Source organism: Peromyscus eremicus, chromosome 18 (genome assembly GCF_949786415.1).
Source record: "Peromyscus eremicus chromosome 18, PerEre_H2_v1, whole genome shotgun sequence".
NCBI classification, from domain to species: domain Eukaryota; kingdom Metazoa; phylum Chordata; class Mammalia; order Rodentia; family Cricetidae; genus Peromyscus; species Peromyscus eremicus.
Genome location: NC_081434.1, coordinates 19868530 through 19893570, shown reverse-complemented (window position 1 = coordinate 19893570; position 25041 = coordinate 19868530). Strand labels below are relative to the sequence as shown.

General features: G+C 36.8%; 1 long non-coding RNA gene across 1 annotated transcript in view; it reads left to right on the top strand.

Moving 5' to 3' along the window:
• The window catches only part of LOC131895210 (uncharacterized), a 42100-nt gene extending 22027 nt beyond the window's left edge, over positions 1-20073 (top strand). The window contains exons 3-6 of the long non-coding RNA XR_009375123.1: positions 764-798; positions 2322-2431; positions 5721-5853; positions 19555-20073. This is a non-coding gene — a long non-coding RNA (uncharacterized LOC131895210). The remainder of the gene's footprint in view (positions 1-763; positions 799-2321; positions 2432-5720; positions 5854-19554) is intronic.
• Positions 20074-25041: the final 4968 nt, after the last annotated feature.

The window sequence follows — 25041 nt, the reverse complement described above, 5'->3', positions numbered from 1 at the left end:
CCAAATGATTTTAAAGGGTGCCTGTTAAACTTTACAGTAAAAAAAAAAAAATACTGTTTACGTCATGTAAGCTTTTAAATAGTGTGATATAATATATACTGAAATATATATTACTATTTATTTTACCATCGATTTAAATTAAGGAACTAGGAGTCAAAGTCCAGAAGGGAAAGCCCTTTTGAGTGATAATCAAATCTTTTGAGAGCTTTGTTCATCCTCACTAATGGATTGCTCAATGCTGTTAGTCTGGTTGCCATGGAATTCTTTCTTTTTTTCTTTTTAAAAGTACAACATGAGAACTTGAATTTAATCCAATCTTTGATTTTTTTTCACATCAAAAAATATATTAAATCATTTTTCCAATATAATTGTTCTGGACATTGAATGAATTAATCCAATTCAACATAGATATTCACATAAAAAGAAAAACAAACCTACAAAATGTTAACCAAAACACAAAAAGGCAGAGTGCACCTATAGTGAATCTATGTTGGCTGAATGGCTGAGTATTATTTTCAAGTAAATAAATTAAAGTTTTTTTTATGTTGATAAGTAATTCTAAAAAAACTATGTTGGAGATGGTAGTAGTAAGGCCACCATATATAGTTTTACAATTTATGTAAGGGGCTTTAATCCAAGAAAAAAAAGTCATCATGTTAATGGAAACAAATACAAAATTACAGTCATTTTCAAAGTTTACTATCGTACAACTGTCTATTTTGTATAGACTATTCTGCTCACTCTAAGCTTATACTTTTCATAGTAAGCCTCAGAAGCTAAGGAAGAAAACCAGACACAGTGAGTACCAAAAGAACAAGAAAACTTCTGTTCATACAGGTTGAGTAATGACAGAGACCTTCTCATTCCCATTTCCATAAGCTACCCACTTCTTTTGAAATCCTCATATTCCTTAGGTAATAACAAAGGAAGGGAAAGAATGAGCCTCACTCTTAATTGGGCAATTACATATTTACATGTTTCCCCCATCAAATGTAAAAAGCCATAATTTATTCCAACAAGTTAGATTTCCCCATTAGATTTTTAGTTAATTGATTGTACTGGATAAAAGAAAGACTAGGAAATGGACTTCCACCTGTTTGGGTGGGAGCTCCACTTCAACCCCTGGCACCCTGGCACCCTGGTATCACCATACTCAAAGAGTCTGGAATGTTTGGGTGGGAGCTCCACCTCACACAGCTCCTCCCCAAACCCACCCCTTCAAAGCCCGCCAAACACAGTTCCTCCCCCAGAGAGGCTCAGGATAACTCCCACTGCGGATATATAAGCAGCATCCCTGAAAATAGACTTGTGGTTCTTCTGATCTTGTCCCCTTCTCCTCTATGCGATACCGGGGAATTGCCTGGGAGTGCTTTACCCATTAAACCTGGGCTTTTCTTAACTTGGTCTGATTCGGTTTGTTGCGATGGTGGAGAGGCCTTCAGGAGGCCTAATACTTATCACTACCCTCTAAAGTTACTTCATACTTCTGAAAGCATTAGGAAGAGGCCCTTCACTTGTTTGTAGTGCTGGCTTTGGAGACAGGGCTTCCCACATGCTAGGTAAGCAGCGTGCATTTCCCAAAGAGGTACTCAAACTACTGAAGCTAGAATTTTATAGTGTTTATAATTAAGTCCAATTAATGACAAACAGATAAAATTTTAGAACATTATATAAAACGAACAAATGTTAAATGGCTTTCATTATTTCCATGTTCTTCTAGAATATGTACTGATAAACTAATGCAATGTTTTCTTTAAGACCTCTTATTCTTTAGGCATAAGAAACAGGGCAAATCATATTAATATACTACTATATAAACATATATCTATTTAGTAAAAAGCATTGCACTTAATTTTTTTGTATAAAGAGATCAATTCATATTAAATTCAGCATCTTCTTTGAGAATCTAATCTGTTTAATTATCTAATAATATCTTTGATTTGTAAACCACAGATTTCTGGGACATTGCTAAATTCATTAACAATGATCATGTACAACAGTGGTTCTCAACCTTCCTATGCTACATCTCTTTAATACAGTTTCTTACATTGTGGACACTCCACAACTGTAATTTTGCTATAGTTATGAATCATAATGCAAATATCTGTGTTTTCTGATCGTCTTGGGTGACCCCATGAAAAGGTTGTTTGACCCCAACGTTGAGAACTGCTGATGTACTAGTTCTTACTATCCTATGAAGAAGATAATACAATTTTCACTGGACAATTAAGAAGAGTGGGGATAAAGTGATTAAGTAACATGCTCACGGTGACACTATTAGATAGAAGTTGAGCTCAGAGTGGATTTCTGTCTGCCTTCAGGCTCGTGACCATAACACATCTTTATATGAATGAAAGACAGTTGCTCCTGACTAAGTCAACAGAGGAGATGGAATGAACAAAGTAGACTATAACTATTTGTTTTAATCCTGGTAAGGACTTTTATACGTTCTCTTCAGATTCTAAATGCCTAAGCCTAGAGACAACTCCTTCACCTTCTGTCTTTTCTTCCTTACTTGGTCATCCAATATTCACTTTAAACAGTCTTCTGGCCATTTTTTATTGGGTGAATAATACAAATCCAAAGGACAGGTACTTTCGCTATGAATATCAGATCGATCCATCTTTGCTCCTTCTTTTTGTCTGTAACCAGCCACAGTTCTGCCAATGATTTCTCCTATGTCTGCAAAAGACACATTTGCTCTCCATTTCCACTCTTAATATTGAGAACACTGACTCAAATCTTTATCACTTTATACTCAGAGACTGAGATAAATTCTGGAATAACTTGCTACATCTGATCCATGCTAAACACCAATATAAAGTTAATTTTCCCAACGCACTTGATTAGAAAGCCATTTCCATTATTAAGAAAGATGCTGGCAGAAAGAGCAATAGATATCGACTCCTGGCATATAATTTAGACATATTCTCCTTGAAGACAATCTTGATTCTCTAGCAAGGCATTTTCCATGATGTATGTGGCAGAAACACAAAGCTAAAAATGCAAAACTGATGAATTATGTCACTTGCTCACTTAAAATATTCAAGCTTTGATTAGGACATCTGGACCCATTTAATGACATTTTATTTTCTGGGCACTATTGGCTCTTCCAGTTCCACCTGTTCACACTTTTGTCAAGTTTTACACCATAGTCAAATCAAAACCTAGAATAAGTCAGTCTATTTGTTCTACCCTAACTTGTTGTTCTTATCAAATGCCTGACACCATACAGTGTTTTGTATCATTCTCCATCCTCCCAAATTGCTTTAGCTACGTTGACCTGCTGGGGATGCTGTGAATGTATTGCTCTGATTGACTGATAAATAAAATGCTGATTGGCCAGTAGCCAGGCAGGAAGTATAGTGTAGGCTGGATAAGGAGAGAAGGGAATTCTTGGAAGTGGAAGACTGAGTCAGGAGCTGCTGCCAGCCACTGCCATGAGAAACAGATGTTAAGATACCAGTAAGCCACGAGCCACGTGGCAACTTATAGATTAATAAAAATGGGTTAATTTAAGACATAAGAATTAGATAGCAAGAAGCCTACTACGGCCATACAGTTTATAAGTAATATAAGCTTCTGAGTGGTTATTTTATAAGTGGGCAGCAGGACTGCGGGGGCTTGGTGGGACCCAGAGATAAACTCTCCAGATGCATTGACCACTCCTCCAGCTCAATATACTTTGTTCCTCTTCTCATTCCAAACACTTTGTCTTATTTCATGGTCTTTTCCTGGACATTGGCAGTATATTGTCTTAGTTTATCCTAGTCTTTCTTCAAAAGTCATTTTTGTATAGGGACATTCTCTTTCATCCCAGTAATCTTACTTTGTGTATTTTCTTTATAATGTCAACATATGACATTATAGATGATGTTTGCTTCTTTAACGTTTGCTTATTCACTAATTTTTCTCCCCTGAACACAATGCATGAAAGTAGAAAAGTCTGTTTTATTCACTCACTGAATACCACAACTTAGACTCTATCCCATACAAGTTCTCTCTAAATATGTTTTCACACTGCAGCTTAACTATTATGTCTGCTGAAAACAAAAACAAATACAAAAACAACAGTGTTAATTATTACACTGTTAAGAAAGCCCCTTAAGTCCTGCTTAGGTATTCTCTTGAGTTCAAGGACCCCACTCAGCTGGGCAGTGGTAGCGCATGCCTTTAATCCCAGCATTTGGGAGGCAGAGCCAGGTAGATCTTTGTGAGTTCGAGGCCAGCCTGGTCTACAGAGCGAGCAAAGCGAGATCCAGGACAGGCACCAAAACTACACAGAGAAATTCTGTCTCGAAAAACCAAAAAAAAAAAAAAAAAAAAAAAAAAGGACCCCATTATACACCTGGCACAGAGGGAACCTGTATAATGACGTAAGGACCACAGTTTGACAGAGGTCTACATATTACCAGACCTTTCAGATCTAGTTCCTTCTCAGAATTCAGAGGGAATGAAGAGGATCATTCTTTATATCTTATAAATGGGGGAGTAGGGGTGTCTGTGAAATTTAGAGAGATGGTTCAATGGTTAAGAGTGCACAATAATCTTGCAGAAGACTAGAGTTTGGTTCTCAGCATCATGGCTGTGGTTCACAACCTCTTGTAACGCTAGCTCCAAGGGATCTGGCACCCTCTTTCAAACATGATGAGCACTGTGCATGCACACATATACATACACGTGTCTATAGAAACACACGCGCGTGCGCGCGCGCGCACACACACACACACACACACACACACACAAATTGTACCAGAAACATTGTTTCACAAATGAATTTTAAATAAAATGATGTAGAACAGACATTTCTTTGCACTACATTTCTGTTTCCTTGACCATTGCTCACAAAATGACCTGCTCATTTTGAAATTTCAGTCCCTCCCTCCCTCTCACCTTCCATCCTCCCTTCCTCTTTCCTTTCTTGAGGTAATTACAGGGTTACATGGTGCTCAGGTCATTGTGAAAATAAAACGTTACATATGCTGGATACACTGTTTCTATTCTTAGGAAATAAACAATCTATAGCCCAAATGAGGACGAGGCTCTCTGGACACATGGTTAAGGGTCTTTTTTTTTTTCCCTCATTTTTGTTCCTTTGAGTAAACAAGGATGCTCAATGTCTTCAAAATTAAGCCAAATATTAATTTCACCTTGCCTACTCATTGAACCACATATTCATTTTTTCTCTTCCTTAAAACGAGTCTTTGAAAATACGTTTTTATAATTTAATTACTTGTGTCTACAAAATCTTTATCAATCTTGCTTCCCTATCCCATTCCATGATATCAGCATCAACCTTCTGAGTATCAAACCTACTCCTTATTCTCAGATTGAAACACTTCCACATGGTAAAACTGTTGGATGCCTTTCTGCTCCACTTAAATCTTTGCTTATGTGTCAGTGTGTGCTCTTCGGGGGATTTCCTAGATCTGTATTTTGTTTCTTTTTATTATTTTTTTTTCTTATACCACATCTGTATTTGACTCCCCAGTTCTTGATCTTTAGTCTTGCTCTGTTTCCATAACTTTCTATGTCCCTCTAATGGTTTCAAATATTACTGCACACCAATAATCTCAACACTGTCTCTTTAGGGCTGGTATTTTTGCTGCACCTCTGACCCAAATTTCCAAGTGATGATGAACTACTCATGGATTTCTTCTCAAATGAAAAGTTGCGTACTTACCCTAGAGCATTTCCTAATTTTGTGTGTTCTATCTCAGGATCTGATAAGACATGAGAATCGACCTTTGACCTCTCTGGAAAATCTGATTAAGTGTCACAAATTATTGATGTTTTCCATGAAATGACCCCGAGAGTTTTCCCTCTATACCATCAGCTCGCTAAGTAATTCAGGTCTGTATGCGCTTTGGTTTTGTGACTGATATCTTGCCTTTAATATCCTGCCACTTCAACGCCAGCTCTGCATTGCTCTGCCCTCTAGCCTTGCACTCTTTATGCTAACAGAGTCTTTTCTATCACTATTAAAGCACTCACTTTATCCTTGAAACTACTGCACTGGATTGTATCCATGTCAACTTTTGCTATCAGGTTATTAATTCCTCAAGGGCACAAATGATATCTTAGTCTTTCTCATAGCTCCCACACTGTTACCATGGCCACAGTATGAACCCAATACATATTTGTTAAATTGAGTAAAAGATACGTGAGAAAAGACCATTCAACAAATGTATCATGCTGCACTAGGCTGGGTGAGATGTCACTCTTTGTTCTGACACAGGAAAATTAAAGAACACTGTTATATTTAATGCTTTACATGCAAATATTACCTAAGATTATATTTATTGCCCTTATTATTTTTTTGAGCAAGGAATTATTCAATAACATACTGGAAAAGTTAAGACAATTTGAAACCATATACTGATTTCATATGTAGGTAAAAAAAATCAGTGATGGTTACAGCTAAGTTTGATCTTCATGAATATTAACTTTATATGAGGGTGAAGAACACACAAATAAATACTTTCTTAAATATCATATCAGATACCAGAGTGGGGAATTAATCCACCTTATTGAGTTTGAGAATTCTGGGTTCAGACTAAAGCTCTGTAAGTGCACACACGACTTACCTTGTCAGTATGCTTTTATTCTTAGTGATCTGACGTAAGTTATATGATAGATACATGCAACACATACCCTGCCAAAGTCAAAAAGTTAAAATAAGAGAAAACTAATTATTATGCAAAGTAAATCAAGATGGAAAAGAAGACAGACCACAAAACTGGAGATTTAGAGAGATTTAGTTTTGACTGCAGTTTTACAACTAGATCAGACATATTGAGATTACTGCTAAACCACTGAGTCTTTCATCATTAAAATTATGGTACAGGTGCTTGCTTTACAGTTACAGGGATTAAATGACATGGAGTATGATGAATGACTCAGGTGTATAATTGTTCAACCAACAAGACATACAACAGACATGGTCAAAAGCTGTAAATTCTGATTTAAGATAACATTCACTATTTCATTTACTTCAGAATATTTGTTGATGACCTAATTGGTTCTAGGCAATGTCATATCTTTAATAATACTCTATCACATGATGATTAAGAGACATAGCAACAAAATGATTCAAGAATTTGCTAGGGTCTTTTTTTTAATGACCCTTCAAATGGCCCCTAGTTTTAGCTGTCCAGCAGAATTCCCTGCCTCTTCGGATTCCTTCCCTCTTCCTGTTTGGTCCTCCTGTTCCAGGCCCAACCCATCCGTCTGTATCTATCTATCCCAATTCCCATCCCTAGGGTCATCCAATCCTCCCCCTTCCCTTACTCTATACCTAACTTTGTGGTTATATGTTGTGAGATCGCTGATAAGTCCCTGAGCTCCACTAATCTTCCATTTCTCACCAGTGAAAACCCTCAAGAAGTATCTCCTATAAAGAATAGCTGACATAATACTTAAAGAGGTTAAGCAAGAGAAATAGTAAAGGTAGAATTGACGGAAGAAATGTATTTGATTGAACTTAAACATGGATTATTTGAAATATCAACCTTTAAATCAAGTAGGTCTATACAGTAGGAAGTTAAAATAGAGGATTAGAGACTGTGTGCTCTCAGACACCCTGGGTTCTGTGTCATGAGTTTAATATTCTCCACCCTCATGTCCACAATATCAGCCTAACCAGGATATGTAAGCATTTGCTAAAGAAAATGGTATTTCTTCAAGGCTTAGACATCTTACAAAATTCAATTCTTACTTTTTCATGAATTACAAATATTGTTTTTAAGATGATATGGTACAAAAGGAGATGGACACAGAAGGTAAAAGCTTGATTTAATATTAAAAGTAATTTACATCTTAAAATAAAATTAAGAGTAATTTCTCTTTATTAGATTGAGTCATCTGCCTGCTTAGTGTGCATAAATTATGTCAGTATGCTCAGTAACAATAAACCTTAGGAAATCAACAATTAAATCTTGTTATTTATGGTAATATTCCAGGCTTGTGCACAACTCTATATTCTTCACATTCAGTTGCTCACAGCTAGCATGTTCTATGTAGAGAGAAGGACGTCAGGTCTTAGGCTTCTTCCTTTGTTATACTCCAGAAATAGGAGAAAACAGATATCTTTTCTATCAAGTAAATTCACAATTCCTTTGTCTAAAAATACCCAGGCTATGGTGAGATGGCATCAGGACTATTGCAGGAGACTTATGCCATAACGCTTCCATATTCATTTTTATTTTCTTTTAAGGATTTTTTTTTATCTTGCACTAGAGACATAGCTCAGTGAGCACAGGTGCTTTCCAAGCAAGCCTAAAAATCCAATTTTAATTCCCAGGACCCACATGGTAGCAGGAGAAAATCAACTCCTGTAAGTTGTCCTTTGAATTCTACACATGCAGTATGGCACATAAACGTACATGTGGACATGTACGTGTACACACACACACACACACACACACACACACACTCACATACACACACTCACACAAATGTGTACACACTAAATAGATAAATGTGAAAAATTAAATGAAAATTATTTCTTATCTCTATATGTTTTGTTTGGTTTTACACAGGTTTCTCTGTGTAGCCCTGGCCTTCCTAGAACTCTCTCTGTAGACCAGGCTGGCTTGGAACTCAGAAATCTGCCTACCTCTGCTTCCTGAGTGCTGAGATTAAAGGAGTGTGCCACCACTGCTAATATTCTGTAGAGTTCATCTAGTAAAACCATTTTCAATGGTACATACAGTATACTCTTTATGGTTATATCCATTCAATAAAGGTGTGGTGTGCACTCAATTCCATTCCAGTTGAGTAATCTTTGAACCATGTATAAAAATATTCCAAAATTCTAAAAACAGAATGTATACCATCCTATAGCCAGTATGCTAACCTTAAAGCTAAAAATAATATAATAAATAATTTCTTTTTTTCTGTTAACTATCAACTTTTCAAATTTGAGGTAGATGAATAGATGATGAACTAGACAAGGAAAATGTTTATTCTTTCTGATGTTTCTTAGAAAACGCATGTTCAATTAATTATTTATATAATAGTGTAACACTTTTTTTTCTTACAGGTTCTGTTTGAGATTTAGGTAATAATTGAAACCTTAGTCGGGTGGAGCTTGGATGGTATGTTTTCAGGGACACTTAGTGTGAACAGAGGTTCCACAGGCAGAGAGCAGAGTGACCAAAGGAGCTGAAACATAGAGAACAGTCAGAATATTGATTCCTAAAGCTGGGAGGAGGGGTTTATCCCAAGCACTGCATGACATTGGAGGGTTTGGCTCATTCTCCTTATACTTTAGAAAGTTTTTAAAAGCTAAATACGAGCCCAACATATGCGCATCATTTTCACCCATTCATCTGCCAGGTTATTTCTACAATTCAGATATTGTCAATAATGTTGCCATGAATGAGAGCATGCTGATAACTTTTGAAGATCTTAGTTTCAATCATTGTCTGCCAAAAGAAAAAAAAAACAAAAACAGAAGTGATACTTCTGGATCACCTGATAATTGTAATTTTTGAGGCATTTCTATGTAGCTTTAAGGATAACTGCTCTACTGTCCATTCTCACCAATATCATGTAGGTGTTCTATTTACCACACCTTCCCCAACACTTGCTGTCACTTGTCTCTTTGGAACTAGCCATTCTTAGTGGAATCACACTATACATAACTGTAGCTTTGATCTACCTTTCCCTGATGATCGGGGATGTTCAGTAATTTTTCGCATACTTGGCGGTTTACACGTCACTTTTAGAGAAATATCTGTTTAGGATTTTAGGACAGTTTTCAATCAGGTTAATACTTGTTTTAGAATTGATTTCCAGAAGTTTCTCATCTATTTTGGAAAATATTCTTTATTATTCACAGTTTGCATGTATTTTCTCCCATTGTTTATTATTTCCTTGGTGGTGCACAGATAGTTTAGTTTGATCGTACTGCCATTTTAATCTGTTTTTGCTTTTGCTGCTTCTGTATTATTTTCACATCCACGGAACCGTTAAAGGGGCCAATATCACATGTCTCCTTGTTTCTTCTCAGAATACAGATAAACAGATTAAAAAAATATGGCGTGTGCATGGGGTGGAATATTATTCAGCTTTAAAAAACACGGAAAACCCAAAATAAACACAATGCAGAGGATATGTACACACATTCTGCTAAGTGAAATAAATTAGTCACAGAAGGATAAAATCAGTAGGGTCCCATTTATAGGAGACAACAGTGTCAAGCTCATAGTAAACCAACTAGAAAGGCTGGAAGGAGGGGAATGAGAAATTTGCCTGAATGTATGGAGGATTTATGAGTTTTAGTGACATGGTGCCTATGGTCTACAATATTGTTTAAAATCCTTAAAAATCACTGGGAGAGGATCGGGGACATAATTCAGTGGTAAACTTCACACTTAGCACGTTCAAAGCCCTGGATTTGATCTTCAATATTCAAATCAAATCATTCCCGAGATGATACAGCTTTGTTAAGTGTTCTTGAAACAATACAGCAAAACAATAAACATTTTCACGAGGCATGAGAGGATTCAACTCAATAGGTGCTGACTTTTTGAAATGTCTTATTTTCTGGGGGGCAGAGCATGGTAGGGTAAAAAGACTTCAGGGACACAATGATGCTGGAGAAAAGTGATGTCATTTACTTACAGTCAGAATTAATTTCCTTGTTCTTATATGGCTTAGTGTTAAGAAAGATTTTTCTGGCAGCTTAACTCATACTATATCCTGTGAATATCAAGACTGAGAGCACACATAGGCTAAACTTTACTACTCTTACCCATATAAGATACACATGCATAATCACACACATGTGTTTACACATGTATGTATGCACCCATACACATCTATTTCATGTTTCTATTTTCATTACAAAGTTGACCTATTTGGTTCATCTTGGTAGATGCAGCCTTGAGATAGTTTTCCAGTACTGATGTTGAGTGTTCATTGATTGGGTTGTAGGTCACACGTAATAAGCATGAACAGGAAAAAGTGAAAATAGTACATCTCTACAGGTAGTATATTGATTTTTAAATTCCAGAAAGAATGCTACAGTGATTACCCTATTCTAGGAAGTACTTTAAATACTACTAAGTAATTTAGTTTTTGTGAGAATCATAGCCAATAGCTTCTGTTTATATATGTGATCCATTGTATACCCTCATGAAATAATTACCTAAATCAGAAGAGCGACTCAAACTTCACAGATTACCTATATGAGCACAGTCCTAAACACTGAAGGAAGCCAATTAACACCAAACTAAAACAAATGAGATCACATCATTTCCAAAACCAAGGGAATAAACATATAAAACAACAACAACAACAACAGAAAAGGGACTAAAGATGTAGAGCAGCAATACAGCTTCACAGTCTGGTAAGTCCATCTCAATACGCTTCTCACAGGAAATAGGGAATGTTTACAAAAATCTTAGGGGTGTTTTAATCTCTCAGTTTTGAGTTATTCTGAGTAAAATGAATGCAGTTGATTTCACTGTAAAGTCAGTGAAGAGTAGTTCTACGTAGACAATAGAAGACAATGCACAATTACCCAGAACTGAATGTACAAACCAATCATTTCAATTCTATCAGATCCCACCTCTGGGAGGATATCACTTTATCTGGTATTAAAAACTCTTCTACCTGAACAGTTTGCAAGGCTTAGGAAAGCTTAAGTAAGTCCTCATTATCAAGCACGGGAACCGACAACCACCTACTCGTGTGTGTTTGCTTCAATGCTTGGGATCCAAGGAAGCACAGGGGAAATGATTTTAAAGGCAACTTCATCAGTGTCTTGAAAGACAAAGGGAACATGGTTAAGTTCCTTAAACATAAAAGAAACTGACTGGTACAACATGAACTTCATCACAGTGATCTTATTTCACTAGAATTAGAGAGGAAAAGACCTGCTTGAAGACTGAAGACACAAAGTCAAGACTACTGCAGCATAATAAATACTAAATTTATCCACACCACTGGCATGTGGGCACAGACATGGTCTACTTTAGAGAGGAGGAATGAAGATATATGTGCCATTGAAGAAAGTTTTTTAGCTAATTAATGGGTGAAGGAGTCATATTGGACTATAAAGAAAGACTTCTAATAGTTTTATATTACTTTATACCTCTTCTACATGTTCCTTGGGGCCACTGTGTAGACCATTAGGCTTAATAAAACTTTTATCATTACAGTATAAACTAATATTATTTAGTTCTCCTGGGAACACATGGAAGGTCTTTCTTTACAATTTTTAGCTAGCCTCTTGGTTCTCTGAAAAATTTCTAGGTCATTCATCACTGCAGTTCATATTTCCCAGATGCCATATTTAGCTGAACTGATGTAGAAGAGAATCTTCCTGTAAACCTCATCATGTACCATGACCTGGTTTTAACAAGACACTAATAGTTTCACTCTATATTGGCTTTTTTATCTAGGGTCCTATTTAGGAGAAAGTGATGCTCCTGAGTCAGTGAGTAAGTCGATCTGTCGCTTATATGTCTAGCTCACCAAATGGTTTCATTAGTTGCTAAAGGACTTTTCCTCTTTCCTCCTCCTCTTCCTCCTCCTTTCTTCCTCCTCATTCTTATTTTTATTGCTATTCTTCTTCTTTTTCTTTTGGTGAAGGGTGCTAAGTGAGGAAGTTTGAAAGTCCATTTCAGAAAGATGTTCCCATTTTAAGTTTTATATACATTTATTTATTTACTTAGGAAATTAGTCACGACTTTGAAGATTGTATTATATATTTAAATTACAGCCAAAAAAAAAAAAAAAAAAACCACAAACCACATGACAAAAAGTTCTGGAACTCATGCTGCTACTTAAAATAGTAGCTTAGAGAAATCAAGGATGTCAAAAAGATTTATAAAAGAGTGAACTTTAACAAAGTTAAAATCCCAAACAAAGCCGGGCGGTGGTGGCGCACGCCTTTAATCCCAGCACTCGGGAGGCAGAGCCAGGCGGATCTCTGTGAGTTCGAGGCCAGCCTGGTCTCCAAAGCGAGTTCCAGGAAAGGCGCAAAACTACACAGAGAAACCCTGTCTCGAAAAACCAAAAAAAAAAAAAAAAAAAAAAAAAAAAAAAAAAAAAAAAAAAAAATCCCAAACAGTTAAGCTCTCTTTCACCTTCCCCTTTTACTTTCTTTTATGACAAGCAAAACTTCCAGTACGTATGAGTAGGAAAGTTGCCATTTTGCTCAATTTCTTTGCAAACATGTGACTATTAGACTGCAAAACAAATGTAAGATTTTCAGTTCTACATAAATTACTTTGAATTACAATGAAACGTGAAAGCAGTTTGTTCTAGAAGCCAGTTCTTCCTGTGGCTGTGAGTTGCTTTCAGAGACACTGCAGAATGTCTTTGTTTCTTGGATCCTGGAGTTCAAACTCTTTAGAAAAACATCCCTCAGAACATGGCCTGCTTCTGGGGCCTCTCTGATCACAACATCACATTCAAATGTACTTAGAGTTCCAGAGGACATAAAGGCACCTCCGACTGTTATCACACTTTTCCACTGAGTCCCTTCATAGCTTATGGAGTCAGCACAACTGTGTTTTTATTAGTCTGAAATGGGGTAGACATCAGTAGCATTCTGTGATGGGTACACAAAAACTTACAAAGCCCTTACATCTAATGTTTTGTATTGTAAACTAAACCCTGTATGTTTGTTTGATTGTTTTTTTTTTTTTTTTTTGGCATCTCTTGCTAGAATTATCCACTGAAATACTGTGCTTATGAAGTCTCCCTTTTATAGTTGGTAGGAAAGTCTCTCCAGTGGAAAATATTCTCATTTACATTTAGAAGTTGCAGCACCAATTCTTAAACAATGTCTTTGAGATATCAGCTGTACAAAGGAGGATGAAAGACTATTTGAAGCTCAATAAAACCCGCTCTTCATGTAAGACAGCTTTTTAAATTACAAACATTATTAAAAAATGTAATTTCAACAGCTCTAAGCAGACATCTTAAATGGACAAATTCACTGTTACTTGTAATTTTATACTTGATAAAAATAAAACCACCTATATTTAATAAGAAAAATCTTTGCTCTGGTTGAGTCAGTTATTACTTAAGAGCACTTTTGGAGACAGCATTTTATATTTGGAAAAAAAACTGAGTGACTGAACAATTTGTGGTAAAAAATGATGACAAAATGAGCTTTAAGGTGAGCATATTATAATAATAAATATATATGAAAAGAATTTCACACAGGTCATGCAAATATAACATCCTTAGGACCTGTGAATACTCTTCCGAGTTGGAATTATAAACAGCTTGAAAGTGGTTCACACGGGCATAAATGGAAAATGTATCTAAGGGATGTGCCCATTCCTTTGTTTATACCCACACGTAGAAAAGAAGCAGTAAAACTTCGTGAGCACTGGCAGGAATGCATGCACGTCCACTGACCTTTGGGAAACACCCGAGTATCACTGTGGGAGAGGCAGGCATCACCCCAAGACAACAACAACGGACTATGACAGGGAGATGGCAGACAGCCCCTGCTCTGTTTGTGAAGTCAAAGAGAACGCCCATGTGTTTGCTGATTCCTTGGTTGTCTCCTGCTCCTCAGTTATTAGCTAGTTGGCCCTGTGAGCAGTGTTTGTCTTGCTTCTGGCCACACGTGCCTCCAAAGTGCAATCCTTTACAGAAGGGTGTATGGAAAGGAAGAGATCTTTATCTTAGACTACAACCTTCATCACACGATAAGATGTCAAATGTGCCCCCCAGTGAGGATTTTTTCTCTTGAACATGATAATGTGCACAGAATCCTGAAAGCCTCTGCTATCCAATGGAGCTCCATAATGATTTACATAGTAAGAAGAAATTCAGGAAATGTTAGAGTATGAGGGGTAAAATAGGATTCAGTCATTGTTTTTAAAAACGACTTCTCAGCTATATAGTTCATGTACTGTTAAGGACTTACTCCATTTTACAGGGGTTCAGTATTTATTTGCTGAGTATTTAAAAATACCTTTAAAAATCAATCTCTCTCTCTCTCTCTCTCTCTCTCTCTCTCTCTCTCTCTCTCTCTCTCCATTTTGCCTTATAAAGTAAAAAGAAAAAATATATTTGGGCCAGCTCAGAGAATTCTGGCTCTCAAAAAAATGCAGGGAACAAAGGCTTTCCTTTTGAAAGAAATAAAAAATAATTCTGGCTCTACCCACCTACTGGCTGTATGACCACAGGTAAATTACTTAATCTTTCTGAGCCCATTGGAAAGCTGCAGAAATAAAGTAATATTTCTTAATCCCAGAGGGTTTTTACATTAGCCGAAATAATGTGAGGATTGAGTTAAGGCGCCTAAGTGCTTCACAGGTAGCAGAATGAGAAAGCAGGGGAGTTTTCTCTAAGGTAGAGAGAAAAAAAGGCATTTTCAGTTAAACAAAAAGGAAAAGAAACAAATGCCTCTAATGTATTCTCAATAATAGAGATACATAAATACTGCCCAGCAGATGGAAACTAATCACATTTTTGTCCATCAGCTTTTACCATTCAGTAGATGCCTGGTAGAAGCTGGATGTACACTTGGTCAACAAATCCACGTATATAATATATAATATAATATACGATACATGATATTATACACACACACATATATGTATATATATACGATGGTGAAAGTGTAAAATCCAATGTGAAGATCTACAGATTCATAATGCCTATTCTAAATGCATATACATGTATATAAATATCTATATATAAATATATAGAGATATACAAGATCATTGTGATGTATAGGCTTTGGGTATGGTTAATTTTGGTATGTAATTATCTTTTCTTTCAAAATTTTTAAATAATAAAGTTAATTTAATTAAAAAGAAAAGAAATTAACAGAGAGGAAGCCAGACTTGAAATATAAGCAGTGAGTCTCCAGATTCCTTGACTGCCTGATGTATATAGATGTAACTGACATTAGATAGGCCGTGGGCCTAAGAGAAAACCCACTACTATGGTTTCATCTTACAGATCTTTTGCTTACTTATTATGGCTTCTGGTTCTGTGTTTTTATGAGGTTTGTGTGTGTGTGCAAATGTGTGTCTCTGTGTCTGTTTGTGACTCATACTCAAAGGTATTTTTGGAAATTTTTTTTCTTCTTATAATGATTAATTCTTTGTGTGTGATTTTTTTTTTCATCTTACAGATCTTTTGCTTACTTATTATGGCTTCTGGTTCTGTGTTTTTATGAGGTTTGTGTGTGTGTGCAAATGTGTGTCTCTGTGTCTGTTTGTGACTCATAGATCAGTGTCTTGCTTAACCACTGTCAGAGAGACTTCCTCCTGTGGTACATAGAAACAGACCCAAACTGGAAAAACGTGCAGAGAGGAAGAGACCTTGGAATACTCAATTTTAAATGAGAGGTCTCAATCAAATCCCTCCCCTCAGGGTTTAGGGAACTCTGCAGAAGAGGAGGCAGACAGATTGTAAGAGCCAGTGGTGGTGGAAGACACCAAAAAAAAAAAAAAACAAAACAAAACAAAAAAAAAAAAAAAAAAAAAACCAAAAAACAAGGCCTTCTAGAAACAATAGAATTGATGCACATATGAACTCCAAGAGACCGTGGTGTCATGTGCAGGGCTTGAATTGGTCTAAGTTAGACAGGGTCCCAACAGTGAGAAGGAAAGTGGACACAAATCCCCATTCCTAAACCAGAAGGTATGTCTAATTGACAGCAGTTCTCAAAGGAAAAATCAATTTTCCCCAGTGGAGTCTGACAGCGTGTTCATACAACACCCTATGGCCAGTATAGTTGGCCAAAGCAAAAGGAACTCAAAGGTATTTTTGGAAATTTTTTTTCTTCTTATAATGATTAATTCTTTGTGTGTGATTTTTTTTCGCCTTACAGATCTTTTGCTTACGTATTATGGCTTCTGGTTCTGTGTTTTTATGAGGTTTGTGTGTGTGTGCAAATGTGTGTCTCTGTGTCTGTTTGTGATTCTTGTTTGTTTTTTTTTGGGGGGGTTCTTTTCTTTTTCTATTTGTTTGTTTCATCCTATTTTGTTTTGTTTTTATTTTAGCTTATTTTATCTTATTATTCCTATTTTTTTAGATACCTGATTGTTTTCTACTGAGAAAGAGAAAGAAAGGTTATGGATTTGGATGAGTGGGGGAATAGGGAGGATCTGAGAGGAGTTGGGGGAAGGAAAACTGTAATCTGAATATATTGTATGAAAAATATCTACTTTGAGTAAAAAAGTTATGTTATAGCTACTTCTCAAAATATTATTTACTTTTTGTGAAACATGATCAAATGCATACATGCTACCAGTTACCCCATCATTACTAAGGAACTCTCTCTCACACAACACATTTCAATTCTATTCAGAGAAAGAATGTACCTGCATTCAAAACAGCATAAAGCACCTTAGTTTTACATTGTTTCTTCTTGTCCTCAAAGTTTCCACTTTTATCCATGCACCCTGACCTCTTACACTAAATCATTCACGCAAATTAATTTAATTTTAGCGAAGGAACAGTGTTAGTCTTAAGCTGTACATTTGACCTTGAAAATTTCAGCAGATATGAGAAGACGCAGTTGGGTTGTGAGATGATCACGGTGCAGAAGAACAATGTCTGTCTCTCCTCCCCCCCTCCCTCCGCCCCCAACTTAAATCTGCTAGACACAGGGCAAGAAAAGACTATATTCTTCCTGGTCGACAACACGAAGGCCACCAATTTCACCAAGTAGTATGGTTTGAATATGTTCGTCAGAACACAAATATTGAAGGGCCCAAGAGATCACTCAGCAGATGAGAGCATATATTGCTGTTCCAGAGAATATAAGTCCTGGTAACAGTGTACACATCTGGATGCTCACAATTGTCTATGACTCCAGCTCCAGGGATCCATTGTCTCCCTGTGGTTACCCCAGGCACCTGTATCCACCATGTGCACATCCCCCCTTCTTCCCCACACAAATATATAATTAAATATAAAATCTTTAAGAAATTTAAATATTGAAATCTACCCCCACCGTCACATAGTGACCCGATCAGATGTGATGGCCTTTGGGAAGTGATTATCACGTAAAGGTCCTATCCTCTGGCATGGAATTAGTGCTCATCCAAAGTAAGCCTGGGGAGCTTGTCTGTTAATGCTTCCATGATGGAGAAGACACATATTTGCACACACAAAAATCTCATAAAAACACAGAACCAGAAGCCATAATATATAAGCAAAAGACACATAAAAGATGCCATTTTTTAAGGAAGAGACTTCCCAGACTCTAAAGCTGTAATTAATGCTTTTCTGTTGTTTGTGAATTACCCGGCCTTAAAGCATTTTGTTACAGCACTTCAAATGCACTGAAATAATAACTAGACATGATAAAGAAAGCTCATGCTTCTTCTTGAAGTCCATTTTTCTTTTTTGATACTACTCAAGATCTACCGTCAGGGCCAGAATAGAGTGTTTGAATACAGATCAAGTAATGCTTTTCTCACCTCCTGAATTCTGACCCTTCTGGTTTTCCAGATGCTACCTCAATATGTCGTGCTGTACAGCAGCTGGCCAGAGCTGCACAAAACTCCTAAAGCATTGTTATCTATTTGAAAAAAAAAAGTTTGCCTTTTAACTACTTCAAAATTATCTTAGAACCCCTGTTTTAACCGTCACATCAAAATGAAGCCGAATTAATGATGGGAAAGGATGAAATAAAAGCCCTTGAATTATGAAATTATAAAACTGAAAAGAAAAATCTCTCAAGGCACATGAACGGAGCGTCTGCACTCACAGCTTCCCCTTCTTCAAGGTAGAGATAAAGATTTTAATTAGCTCCCTTCAAAACTGTTGTTAACACTAAAATAAAAATTCCATCATCACTTCCTTTTCACATCATCCTCAAGGATGATCCTCTGCCCAAAATAGAAATTAAATTCCACATTCACATTGCAATGAAAGGACTGAGAAATGCAGTACAGGCAATATTGCATTTTAGCACACATTACCAACTTAATATCTAGTATTCATTATGTATGTGTTTCTGTGTCCTATATATGTGTTACCTATATGCTTTGATTCATGTATTATACTTAAGACAACCTTAAATGAAAAATACATAATTAAAGATATTTAAAATAACATCTGTGCATGGTGATGCCTGCAAGTAATTCCAGCAACTGGGAAATAGAGGACTGATGATCAGGAGTTCAAGGCCATCCTTGCTACACTGAGAGCAGAGAGTTAGTCTGGGTTGCAGAAGACCCTTCCTCAGAAAATCAAAATAATGAAACAAATAAATAAATTTGCATTGTTAACTTTAACAAACATTCCATTACTGAAAAAAAAGGGAAAATTTCCTCCATAATCACCATATGTAAGTACTGGTAAAGTTAAAATTAGTTCGCTATTATTATACTTACATACATTTATGTTCTCTCTCTCCTTTTCAATATAGTCTTATCAGAGCAAAAGTTTGGAAGAGCACCATGTGAGACCATTTTACTGATGTCTGCCACTCAATACTAATCATCTCGAGGACTAATTATTACACTTTCAAATATGAAGTTTATGTAAAAGTGCTACGTGGAAAGTAAACACAAAGATTTTTTTTTTAAATCAAATATTTGTTTATTTCAGTTGGAGAATGCAGTAACAGGAGACACTTGGAGTTAATTCTGCAGTGATAATGTGCAGCGACCTTGTTTCCACTGTCAAGGTGACTTCCGGACATACTGAGTGAATCTTCACACAGAACGGCACCACAGAGAAAACAACATGTGTCAGCCCTGTGGGTGGAAGGGACGTGCAATTTAAAATGTCTAATTACACGTTTCACCTCAGGTAAACATCCTGGAAAAGACACGATTTTCTGCAGATTAATGCATTCCTTCTTTGGGGCCACAGATAAAGTAGCAAGGAAAAATGTAACTATTATTTTTCTGCTATTCTTTAAGTCTTCCAAGGAGTATACCAAGTGCCTGGGTCTGCCATGTAAATCTACAACTTGACCTGACTATCAGTGACTCTAAAATATAATAAATTAAAATGCTAGCATATATAGAAATATCATTGAGGATTGCTTTTGATGTCTGAGTAAGTTTAAAAATCAGGACTGATGAAGGACCCCAGCAACCCAGAGCGGCATAGATACAAACTCTGATGCATTATTTTCTCCCTTCCCTTTCCTACATTCTTTTTCTTTTTGTGTTCTTTCTTCTTTACTTTTTGAATTTTCTATAAAAAAAAATAGAAATATCTCCACCTTCAAAATATCGTTTGTGTTGGTCAATCTCACTCTGCTGGTTTTAATTTTTCACACTGTATAAAACTTTGTGCTTACTGGACGCCCATATTCCCTTAAACACTGCTTCTGGTGTATGCTAGCTTATAGTATGTTAAGATGATGATTTCAACTCTGTTCAAATGGGCCATGATTTTAGGATTTGACGATGACGGTGCTGGACTGCAATATACGTCAGGCTCTCCATACACACACTCTCAGGACTTAGAAATATATAGTGTGGAAATAAAGAGAGGAACCAGTTGCATCTAAGTGCCCCTTAAGCTACATCCAGCACAAGCTATGGGTGCAACAGAGCATGCTTACCACGCTGCACTGAAAAGGGGCACTCCAGATGAGACAGAGTCAGGCCAGTACACATTCAGTGTCTCCAGCCTTTGTCTGCATCCCATGCTCCAGTACTTGCTCCAAACCTTACATTTACCAGTCTTCGGAGCCCTTTGTCCAGCCTCCCCATGCTACAACTCAACCACAGGACTCGTTTCTCTTTTAGACACACCCATTTACACACACACACACACACACACACACACACACACATACACAAATGGATAAAGACAAAAAAAATCAATTAAAGGAAATGAACAAATCAACAACAAATCACTCCAGGATGCAGATGGTGATTTAAGCACTCTGTGCAGTAAATACCACCCGAACCCCAAATCTCTTTTCATGGCACAGAAAGAGAGTGACATCCGGGACATCTTTGTATAGTAGTGGCCATTTCAGGAGACCAGAAGCTACAATGTACATTAAACTATTGATTTATCTTTGCCCTGTTGGGAAAGAAAAAGAAGAAAAAATATCTGGGTTGTAGAAATAGAATGACTTTATTGTGCTGAAACATGACAAAACGGATGTCTAGGAATACTCTAGAATTGCCAATAAATTAACAGTGACAACCGTGCTAGTTGGTATAGCCACTATACAGTGTTTGTCTGCACAGAGGATGAGTCACAGCGTCCTGACAACTTGTGCTGAATTGGAAGCAAATTGGAGCTATAATTTATAGTACAATAGAACCCATGACAGAGGCACATGTGGTCCAGGCTCTTTAAATATTCTATAAATAATAGCTGGGAGACGCCCGGCTGACACTGAGCAGGGCTGCATGATGAATCATCAGGTAGCTTAAGTAAAACCCTGCCTGATGAAATGCTTTGTTTTCAAACCACCTGCATCAGTGTCTGCAGGAGCAGGACAGATCAAATTGTTCTCAGTTTTAGTTTGTTTTGTTCGTCAAAAAAGAAAAGCAGACAGGCTCATGAATGATAAGTTTTATTACATTACAAAGCTGAGGTCTAACTGGAGTCCCAAGTGTTGTGTAATTCTGTGCATCGTCTGCATTTGGGGCCTGGGATTTTAGAGCTGGGCCATGGGTAAGAGGGAGCTAGTCCAATGATGGAGCTCATGGCTTGGGGTTGTATGCTGGTGATTTTATTTTGGTCTTTATGGTATGGATAATTCATTTTTCTACCCTTCACTTCGGGAGTCTTTCCTGTTTATTTCACCAACCAGCTACCAGATGCTCTATCGGCTAAGCTAATTAGTGGAGTCTCCTTCCAAAGCCGGAGCTTGCTGAGTGTGGTCATTAGAGCAGGCAGAAGGGAGGACACTAGAGACACCCTAGATGACACATATGCTCCAGTAAGCCATCTCATAGCCAAGTCACGGGGTGCAGTGTGGCATCTGCAGTGACACAGAGCAAAATATTCACTCAGGTGAACACAAATATCAGGTCATTCATCTGTCTTTTATTTACCGCAATGCTCAACGGTGGACTAAAGATCACGGTCTGGGCACTGACTCATAGTATATATGAACAGTCTTATTTATGTTAAGCAGCCATCTTTTATACAGTCACAGAGGGACATCACATATGAAATGATATACTTAACACTAGTAGACACCTTAGAGTACGCCAGCCACTCTGGAACTCTTACATTATTAAAACTCAAGTCGTTCTGAAAATGTAAATAAGACCAGTTTTCATTTGACTTGGCTGTAGGTGAACGCGCACACCCAGGCATGGGCATGGGAAGCATCTTCTCTCTCTGCCTTATTTCTTTCAGACAAGGTCTCTCAAGGCACCTGGAGCTAGGTTGGCAGCCAGCAAGGTGCAAGTATCCTCTACGTCCACCCCATGTCACTGGGATTATAGACGAGCATGTGCCTACACTGAGCTTTTCATGTGGTGACTGGGGATTCAAACTCAGGTCCTTACACTCATATAGCCAGTGCTCTTACCTATTGACCCACTAACCCAGCCACTCATTGATTTTTACGGTAAAACTCCAAATAATCTCTGAATTCTCATTTCCCCTGACATCTTGTTTCATATCAGTTACTCCCTCATGTATCTTTCTTGCCTACTAAACTGGTATCTACTACATGAACATACCAGCTTTATGTCTCACCTGTATTTGGGTCCTGGAGTTCAATATATAGTAATTATCTTATATGTTTTGCTTAAAAAATTAAGTAAATGAAGCTGTTGGCCCCATAACAGAGTGACATTTAAATAATTAGGAGATGATGAAAACTTTTGACCACAAAGCAAAAAATTTCATTTTGTAAAAAGTTCACTTTAAGGATTTATCATGAAATAATTGGGTGACTAAACTAAACAAAAAGTCAACTCACATAAGAGTCTGGGTTTAATTATTCCAGGGAAATAAATCATCTGATTACAACAGGATCACCTAATTTCTTACCCAAACTATGTAGCTCCATTATACTATAAAACTGCATGTCTTGATGTCTATGGCTAATGCTGTTTTGTACTCAAAATTAAAAAAAAGAAAACACATAGAAACCAAAAACTTATTATTCCCCTTTGAAGTAGTTGACATTTGGTCCTTTGTTCCTTGGTGCAATGGCTACTCCATTTTGATGTAAAAATTCAGGCCATGTTTTAGGGATGTTAGGAGAAAAACACAATTATTGACTCCATAAAAATGTTCATCAAAGAACTGTGGTTAAGAGAACCAATTTGAGCCAAACCACCTAATTAAGGATGCACTGTCTATTCAAGTGATATTATATATTTGAAGTAACTTTGTTGTGGTTTGTGAACTTGGGATAAGCAATGAAGCATTTGAATACAACTGTTTTGTGTCTTAGCTTTTTCAGTTTTTTTAGCTAGTGTCTTTTAATGGACGTCTTTAGCCTCTTTGAAACATGTTGTCTATTGCTATGAAAGGATGCTCACAGTTTCTACAAATGTTGCTGGATCTTCAGGAAATAACACATGAAAAAGTGCCATGAACATTTGTATCCTTTACCAAAAGTTAGCTCTGCATTGCATCACTCAGGCTTATTGGAACCTGTCAAAGTATACATTTCCACTAGAAATATATGCAATGTCTCATCATCTGTCTATCACTTTAGCATATGAAAATACATTCCAGAAAGGCATCTTATTGTACTAAATGGACTACGATGCATACACTCAAGAAACATTCTAAGGAAGAGTTCCACTGGAGGTTAACACAATGACATGGCATGTTCATGCACCAAATTACTGACTGCAGTGGTGATCTGCAACAGAGTGCTAGAGAAAAATGTCATCAGTGTAAAATTATATATTTATATACTATCAAGAGCCAACAAAGTTTTATATCAAACTGATGACTACAGTTACTATTAGAAGACATAATTCCATTGAGAGTTTCTTCTTGTGCTTTTTTTTAATGGAGTACATTAATTAAACATAAAAAACTAAAATATGTATAACTTTTGAGATAAAGGTTATTCTCTTCCATGAAGAAACCGGTAATAATGGCCACCTCATCTATTCTTCCAGCAAGCATTTCATCACTGAGCTACATTTCCCCACACCGATCTTTGTATTAAATAAGAAGCAAATTCATATCTCAAGGTTATTCCTCAGATAATTACCCATCATTTAGGCTGTCCATTTTCTCATGTTTCCTGTTTGCTCTTTCAGGCTACCAAACAGGCACCCTATTAGTCCCATTTGTGGACACTGGCCTTCCCATTAGTTTCTTCCTCAAGGTATGGAATAAGAAAGAAAGAGTTGAATGTCTACTACATTTTGTCCTTCAGAAATGAATTTCTAAGAAATGCTCTTGAAATAAGAAATACCTGTTTCTACAATAACCCACGCTGATATGAAATTCAGGACATCTTCAGTTATGTTTTTACAAATCAAAATCTCTTATAGAAGTATAATTTAAAGTCCCCTTGTCTACAGAAAAAGAAATCAGGAACTCTTGCAGTTCCATTTTATGATTTCTGTTGTAAAGCATCTTAGATGTTTTCTCCAGCAGTGACTCAGAAGCACACTGTCCATTAACCTTTAGAGTACAGATACTTGGAAATGAACAGCAAATGAAATGAGGCTTTGGTTGAGGTCTCCTCAAGTGAGTAGTGTTAGGTTTTCAAAGCTAAGCTGAATGACTTTGTGAGAACTCCCATCTTCTGTTCTCTCTTGGAAGAGTCTTCACAACCAGTAGACACAACTTATGCGTTATCATATCCTTGCCCAGAAATCGTTTGACATTGCTTTACAAAGGGAGTGGAAATCTTATTTCATACTCAATACAGAAATTATCTATACAATAAATTAACAGGCTTTACCACAAGTACTCCATTAGAATTCTGTATCTCCCAAGATTACAATAAAACTTCTAATGCATGCTATTGGAACTTTAATATTTTCAGTTCCAAAATAATTACCCATATTAACCTTGGGATAAATGTTTTTCTTAATTATCATGTTTGACTAGGAGAAGTACTGCAGCCAATTGCTTGCCAATGAAAGGTAGATGTGACCCTATTTGAGGAACATAAGTTCAAAT